Raw genomic sequence first — 7,909 nt, forward strand, 5'->3', positions numbered from 1 at the left:
TAATAAATGAGATTTATTCCCTTGACATTGGTGTCTTTCCTGTAGGGACAGTTGGTTCTTTCTTAACTCTCAGATCTCAAATATCCTCTCTTTACTAAGGTCTTCCTAATGATAACCATGGCTATTTATACAATATTTTTTGCTTCTGCATTTCTCTATCTCCCTTCCTTGCTCCATTATTTGATATAAAGTTATAACCACCTGACATACAAAAATTTCTACATAGATATTTATTACTTGGTCTTCTCCTTTCTCCCAGCCCCCTCATCCAGCTCCCCAGAATATAAACTATACAATAGCCAGAATATTTGACCTTTTGTTCAATTCTTTGTCTCCAATGCATGAGTTTATGACTGCCCATTATATTTTAAATAGTTTTTCTACAGTAAAGAAAATGTCTAGGTTTTGAGTGTTCTTTTTTAATGTAGAAGTCAGAATGCAGAATTTATTTATATACATATAAAATAGAACCTTCTCGATGACTAAGCTACAGACATGTGAACTCACCTATCACACCCAACTACTCAAGACTCTGATTTAGAAATGAGTACCTCCAGCAAAGAGGATCCGTGATAAGCTTGAACTTTACCGCTGCGTTTTGTAGCAGATGCTTGGAGTGGAGCAGGGATTGACTGTGTGGTCACTTTCCTAACGCAAAAATGGACATTGGGGCTGGCAGTTGTGCTCATTGCAGTAAAGTTGAGTTACTAACATTCAATTATCTGTGACAGCAGTAGAAGCAGCCATAATTCTGGGCCTAGTTTTGGGCAGAGTTTGAGTTTAACCTCAAGCTTCGCCAACCTCTCTAATAACTCTGTGAAATATCTATCATCCTTCTAATATATTCCTTTTCTATTTAAACTGTCCAGAACATATTCTATTTTGTGAAACCAAGAACCCTTGTTAATACAGTCCTATGTCAGTGATGCAGGTGATTCTGCAATAAGTTTACCATACAGTGAGTCTTATTGTTTAGAATATTACTACATGATAAATCTTGAGCCCTAGTTATAATACTTTGGGTTTTTTCCCTATCATAATCCAGTTCCGAGGGTTGGCTCACTGTGATGCTCACAGAATCTTGGTATGTTCAAAATTGTCTCACTTGAATTATTTAGTAGATATTAAACTTAATCCATAAATTCAGTATGCAAAAAATATAAATTTACTTTTTCATCAACTCAATTTGTAAGTGTGGCCCCTTTTCTGAGAGTTGTACTTAAATATCAGGAAACCAAATGATGTGAAACTGTTGGAAAGAAGAGAAGCTTTGCAACTGGTACAATACATGTTATCTATTTGTGGGGACATCCACTGACACATTTTTCACCCCATCTGGCCCTAGGAAGTAAATCCAAATGTGTTGCTATCTACTCTGACATAATTTCAGTTCTCAAAGTTCCTTCATGTCTCTCAGCTCTTTCTGAAACTTCCAGTCACTGCTGGCTACCTAGGAATTTTTCTACTACTCCTCAGCCAGGAAAAATTACAAAGAAAGTTAAGACTTTTGGCTTCTTTCATGTCATGATCTGGTGAAAGGGACTGAATAGATAAAAACACCAATAACCTTCTTGACTTTTCTGATGTAAGCCATCTCTCTAGGCTGCCATCTTTCAAGTGAATTTAATGTCATTGGAAATGGGAGTGATTTTATCTATAAGCACATCTGCTTTCTAGGCCTTAGCTCCTTCTACCTGTAACACTATTTATGATTTTGTACCCCCACATTCAGATACTACTGACATTACAATTTTCATGCATCTGTTTATTCATTAATTCAGTAGTATTTATTGAGTGCTTACTGCGTGCCAATACACCAGCATTTTCTAAAAGCTAATATAGGGTAATAAAAACAGACCAATCAGGTTTCCTTACTCTCATGCAGCCTGCACACAATATTTACTGAATGCTACATGCCAATAAGTATATGTACTCATTAGATTACACAGGTGCACAATTAGAGACAAAGATTCATTTATACATTAATTTGAGCTTGGAAGGAAGACTTTAAATAAGATCCCAATAGTTGGAACATTTGGACCATACTAATAAGATGAGTTTTAAGGTCCTAGACGTCGATTTTTTAAAAAATCAACAATTCAAATAGTTACCTAATTTAACAACAGTAGATGTAAACACAGTTAAAAAACAAACAAACTTAAAGCTTATTTAATTTCTCTCCACTTGATTGTATGTGAGTCAATCAAGAAATGACTACCCAAAAGAGTAATGTACAATTAATTTAGAGTTCATTAGCTAAAGTGCAGTTTCCACTGCCAGAGTACAACTACATTATGGGCTGGTCATTACAACATTCAAAGTAAAGTATTTACTTAATGTAGAAATCCAAGTAAAAACTTTAAGTACAATATTAAGTGAAATATTAATATTTTAAGTGAAATATTAAAATATTGGTGGCATTCTTAAAGAAATGAGTTGTTTAAAGATCATTTTATTTGTCAAATGACTGGAGAAACTGGAACTTTTCTGCTAGAATACATACCTTAGAAAAATTACATGTTTTGACAAATTGCCTTGTCAACAAAGATTCTACATATTTTGGACAATTGCAAGGTACCAAACTAGAACAAGCAGGCCAAAGTTATATAGAGACAGATCAGATCAATACTAGTTAGAACTGGATAAGAATAAAGCTGTTTAGAAAATCGAAGTGCTTTCTCAAGTGATAATGAGCTTCTTGTGGGTGAAGTGTCAGGGATATAATAGATTAGTAATGGGTCATGTTGTAAGACCTTTACATTTTCCTCCAACTTCAAAATTCTACAGTTCTAAGGAGATGAATATGTCATTATGAGTGATATATATAAAAGCAGATGAGTTTGTCTTCTGTGGATGTTAACAGTGTAACGAAATTATAGTTCTTGCTGCCTCTCATATTTGTCCAAAATAAGTTCCCAAATATTGGTGTAGTTAGTCTGCCTCATTTATTTCCCTCAACAATAACTCAGGTAAAGTCTCTATTCCTGTATATAGTCCAAGAACCAACAGCAGATGACATCTACCTATATTTAAGAAAATAAATTACATTAAGTCTCAGCTAGTTTCAGTGAATATTAGACCTCTGACCTACCGTTCTTAAGCTCTTTTTATGGGAATTGCACAGTAATGATTTGTAAATCTTCTAAAGAAAGGTGAAAATCAGAGAAGCAAGAATTCCCAAAGTCCTGATGTGTCACAGATTAGTAGCCTGCCATTAAGACACTGTGGGGCTTGGGTGAGTGAGCTGGAGCCTTAAGCATTATCAGGTAAAAGTGAGGTTTCCTGGGGCTGCAGAAAGAAATGAGCTTGTTACTACTTCTGGTATTAATCATAATAAGTGTTTTATCTAAGCCTGTCATGTTTAGTTTCTCCATGCAATTTACCTCTCAGGCACACTGTTCACAGTATCAGTTGGCCTTATCTTTTAACTTATAGTCTTCAAGTGCCTAAATGTATTTCCTCCAAAGTTCCCACAGTTAACATGACAAAGTCAACATCAGTGCTATTTTAAGACAATGCCGTACCCGCATTATGAAAGGCAGAGTTGCTTATGCCTGGCTACTCCTATCATCTGTTGAAAAGCTTAACGGGCAGCACTGATTCTTTGCCTAATTGCAGTTTTGCTGTGAGATTAGCAAGATTTTAAATGTGGAGCCCAAGTCCGTGCTTCAATGCATTCATTTATTTCATTTTTCACCTTTGCAAAGAAATAAAATAAAGATCTACTTATCCTCCATCTTGCTCGTCTTTTATCGACTGACACTTGTTAGCCAATGGAGTCAAGTAGCTTTTGAGGGACCATATTATGAAGTTCAATTTCTAAGGATCATAGAATGCTACCAGGAGCAACCATACCAACCAGCGAAGAATTCAAACCCATAACAATGCAGAGACCGACTTTTTGCTAAAAATGTCGCAGGAAAAAACTCGTAGCCCTTATAAACCCAGTCCACAGTTCACACTGAAGAAAGATGTCAACCTGCAAGGAAGATATGACTTGAAGATTAGGAAGCTAATAATATTCCACTCTGCACGACCCTATTTCATTGTAGTCCTCTTATGATCTGCTAATAATCCTTTATAATTAAGCTTCCAGTACAATATTAAAATGTAATCCACATGAACACCAATCGCAGTGTATTTCAATGGCTGAAGTGGTTACCGCTTCCAGCCCTGCATGACAATCACTGTGCAGCTTTAATTTCATATTTTTAAATGACTTGCCCCAAGATTTAAAGAAAAATTATGATTCGTTTCTATCCATAAGTGCAGCAAAATAGGTCTTATTTAAACCCAAACTGTTAAAAGTATGTCTAAGGTATAGGCCTTATGAATTTACATTTTTTCCCCTTTAGAACTAAAAATCTTTACAACATCCCAACAGAGGTGAGGTCATATTTTGAGGAGTAGCTTATGAAATGTTTATAGTAATTGAAGCTGGCAGTATTCGATGTTGAAAATGTATGTCATAGAATGACATAAGAAAAAAATTCTTCATTTATATATAATATGATTTTTTTCATCCCTGCTACCTATATTCAACTGTAGTGCTTATGACATTTTTTCTTTTATTTCAGTATATTGTCCTCATTATATCTTGAAAACTTTAGTTTCTGTCCAATAAGTGAATAGTAATTTAAACCAAGTAATTATTTGAAGTAACACATTCAAAATATTTAGTTTAACTGAAGTAGTTTTATATTCCAGTATAGCTGAATCATGACTATAATCTAATTAGTAAATCTATTTCAGAACAGAATTTTTATTAGAATATTATGAATATTGATGCTAGAGTTAATGAGTTTTTTAAAGAAATGATTATAAACAATTTAACCATATAATTATTTCTGATTCTGCTCCTTCAGTGTAAACAAGGGAATTGGGTGATATTAACAGCTTTCAAATAAAAAAACACTGGTTTTGTCTCCAGTAAAGAAAAAAATGACAATTAGTGTATGATATTTTAAAAGATTTGACTTGACCTGTAATTTGCAGATAATAAAGAAATATTAGAGGACACTATTTTCCAAGTTGAGTGTTACTACAGATTAAGAAAATAACATCCTGTCAAATAAGAAATAATGACTTGAAACCATTATGACTATATCTAGACTCAAAGTGCTGTGGAAAAAAATACTCTTCCTCAAATAGCTATTTGGTGAGATTACTACCAAACATTTGACTAAATTTAAACATCTTTGCTGATGGAAAAGTCATGTATGTATTTTTAAACAAAAGCTATAGACATAGTTCTACAGGAATTATTCACAAGTGACATTTAAGCCATTTAAAAATTGTTTATGTGGAGGTAAATGGTAGTAATGTCCTTTCAAACATTTCTTGGAAATATTTAATTAGAGCACTCCTATTTTGATAGAAGTTTTACGTAATCCTAAGCATCAAGAAGAGCAGACCAAAAAGTTTTAAAGTCATTGTAATTATTTCTAGCTATATGCCAGGTTCTGTGGTATATGGTGACGAAAGCAAACAAAAAAAATGAATAAAACATAGGATCTGAGTTCAAAGAGCTTTTAACCCAGAGGTGAGTTTGGGGAAAGGTGAAGAAGGAAGAATGTAAGGGAAAATAAGCAGAGGGTAAAAGAAAATACACAACACAGAACACAGAAGCAAAGGCCTTTGAGAGTACAGCCAGGCAGTGCAAATTCAGGGACTAACTAAGCATAAGACATTAGGGCATAGTGGGAATTCTAAATAACTCTACAGTGTGTGCTATGCAGAAGCATTCAAAATAAAATATACTTAAACATTACTTCAGTAAATCAAAATGACCCTTCTTCCCAATTCAGTCTGCAATTTGCAATGTTTGTTATAAAATATAAAACTATAAGAGATTAAACTGTAATATGACATTTGCTATAGTAAAGGTACAAGTTAAGGTTACTGAGAGCCTAAAGAATACAGTGAGTAAATCCAGGTGAGGAATTAGAGAAGTCCTCATTGAAGGTAAGAGTTAACTGAATCTTGACAAATAAGGAGAATTCAACATGTAGGAAATGGTGGATGTGATATGATGTAGTGGCTAAGAGCCTGAAATTTGGAGCTACATTGTCTAGATTCAAATGTTAGCTGTGCCACTCACCAGTTCTGTGATACCAGCAAGTTACCTAACCTCTATAAGCTTCAGTTTCTTCACATGTAAGGTGGGTACTTACCTCAGTGGATTGTTTTAAAGAGTAAATGTGCATAAATTACTGATTTAGCTATTATATTTACATACATAGTTATATATATTAGCCATTTTTATTAAGCATTTCTAAAAGTTAGCAAATCCTTCTTTAAAAAATGATCTCAGATTTCATCCTTCTTACTTTTTGCAGTTCAACTGTCATGAGAAAGCTGAGTGATGACACCTTAAGCAGGAATCATCAATGAAAGGGCCAAGGAGATGAGATGGAGCATGTAATCAACAAAAGTGGCAAACACCAAGAACTGTTGTCCCATATTTTATTACACTTGAGAATGTCTTGCTATTTTAGAAGTTGTAAGGTATGGCAAGACAATCTTGTAGCAATGCTAGAATGATTAGTTGAAATGCATTCAATCAGAAATTTAAAAATGCTATTAATAACTGTCACAAAACTATTGTGGTAAGTGTGTGCTCGCCTCCTGTCATTTGGCTTTGAAGTTGAATTAACTGTTGTAAAAGGATTTGGTCTTTCCCGCTCAGAACAAAAGGTGACAAACAAATCTTAATGGAAACATAGTTTTGACTTTTCCATTCTGGAGATTTATACTGAAAAGACAAAACACTGGGTACTCAAATGGAAAGAAATTAATTGAAAATAAAAAGAAAGTGTCTGGCCATCTTTATTTCATGCCTAATTTCCCACAGCCATTTTCTAAGTCATTTTGTACCATATAGGGTACTCCTAAGACTGATTTTCAAGACCTTCCTTAATCTGACCTCTCAGCTGTTCCCAACAGCATGTTCTGCTTCTGCGCAGGCCAGTAGGATCATTTTGCCCTGCAAATGTCTTTCACAGCTCCAGGCCACTTCACACTTACCTCCTCTCCACTTGTCCTACTCTGAAGAAATCCTTTCCTTTCCTTAAGGAAATTCTGATGTTGATTTGCCTTCTTCAGCTGCTGCAATCCAAAATGGACTCTCCTGCCCTCAAACTTCTATTTCGTTATATCCTATGTATTTATATCCTATTTGTTTATATCAATTTTATGTCAATTATAGACATTCAACTCCATGATGACTTCAGTTGCTTCTAAAATTTGCCAGTCATATTCTTCCTTTTCTGTGCCCAAATAAAAATTTGATAGGTATTTCAATCTTTTTATTTTGGGATGTTTCTATGTTTTAAAATTATTTGATATCACTTGATTTTCTAAATATGAGATGCGAAATGTCAGGATTTACATTATCTTTTTTTCCAAAATGTCAGCTAATACTATTTAGCAAATAATCCTTCCCTTTGCAATCCAACCTTAAAATCTCCTTTAGCCCAATAAGTCTATTTCAAGAACTCCTAATACATTTATTTGTCTGCCCAGTCTCAGAATCACTACTGAAATGTTTAAATAATTGCATCTGTATTTTCAGTTTTATCACTGTTTTTTTAATCACTGTATTTTTCTGAATATATGCTCATATGTTTATTACCCTAGATAAGCTTTAGAACTAGTTTATTAAAACAAATCATGAGTTTTTATGAAAATTACCTTCAACATGTCTATTAATTTGGCAATGAACTTATTGCTATTCATTCAGTAAGTAATATAACATTTCGGAACCTTTCAAATATGCATATTCTTTCAAATATGCATATTCAACATTTTTTCAACTCTTAGATTTTGCTTTTAAGGACTAAACAAACTGAACTATTTCCCATTCTGTGAATATACCTGATACATGTCTACATTTCTAAATCCACCCACT

This window comes from Chlorocebus sabaeus, chromosome 7, assembly GCF_047675955.1.
Source record: "Chlorocebus sabaeus isolate Y175 chromosome 7, mChlSab1.0.hap1, whole genome shotgun sequence".
In the NCBI taxonomy this organism is placed as follows: Eukaryota; Metazoa; Chordata; class Mammalia; order Primates; family Cercopithecidae; genus Chlorocebus; species Chlorocebus sabaeus.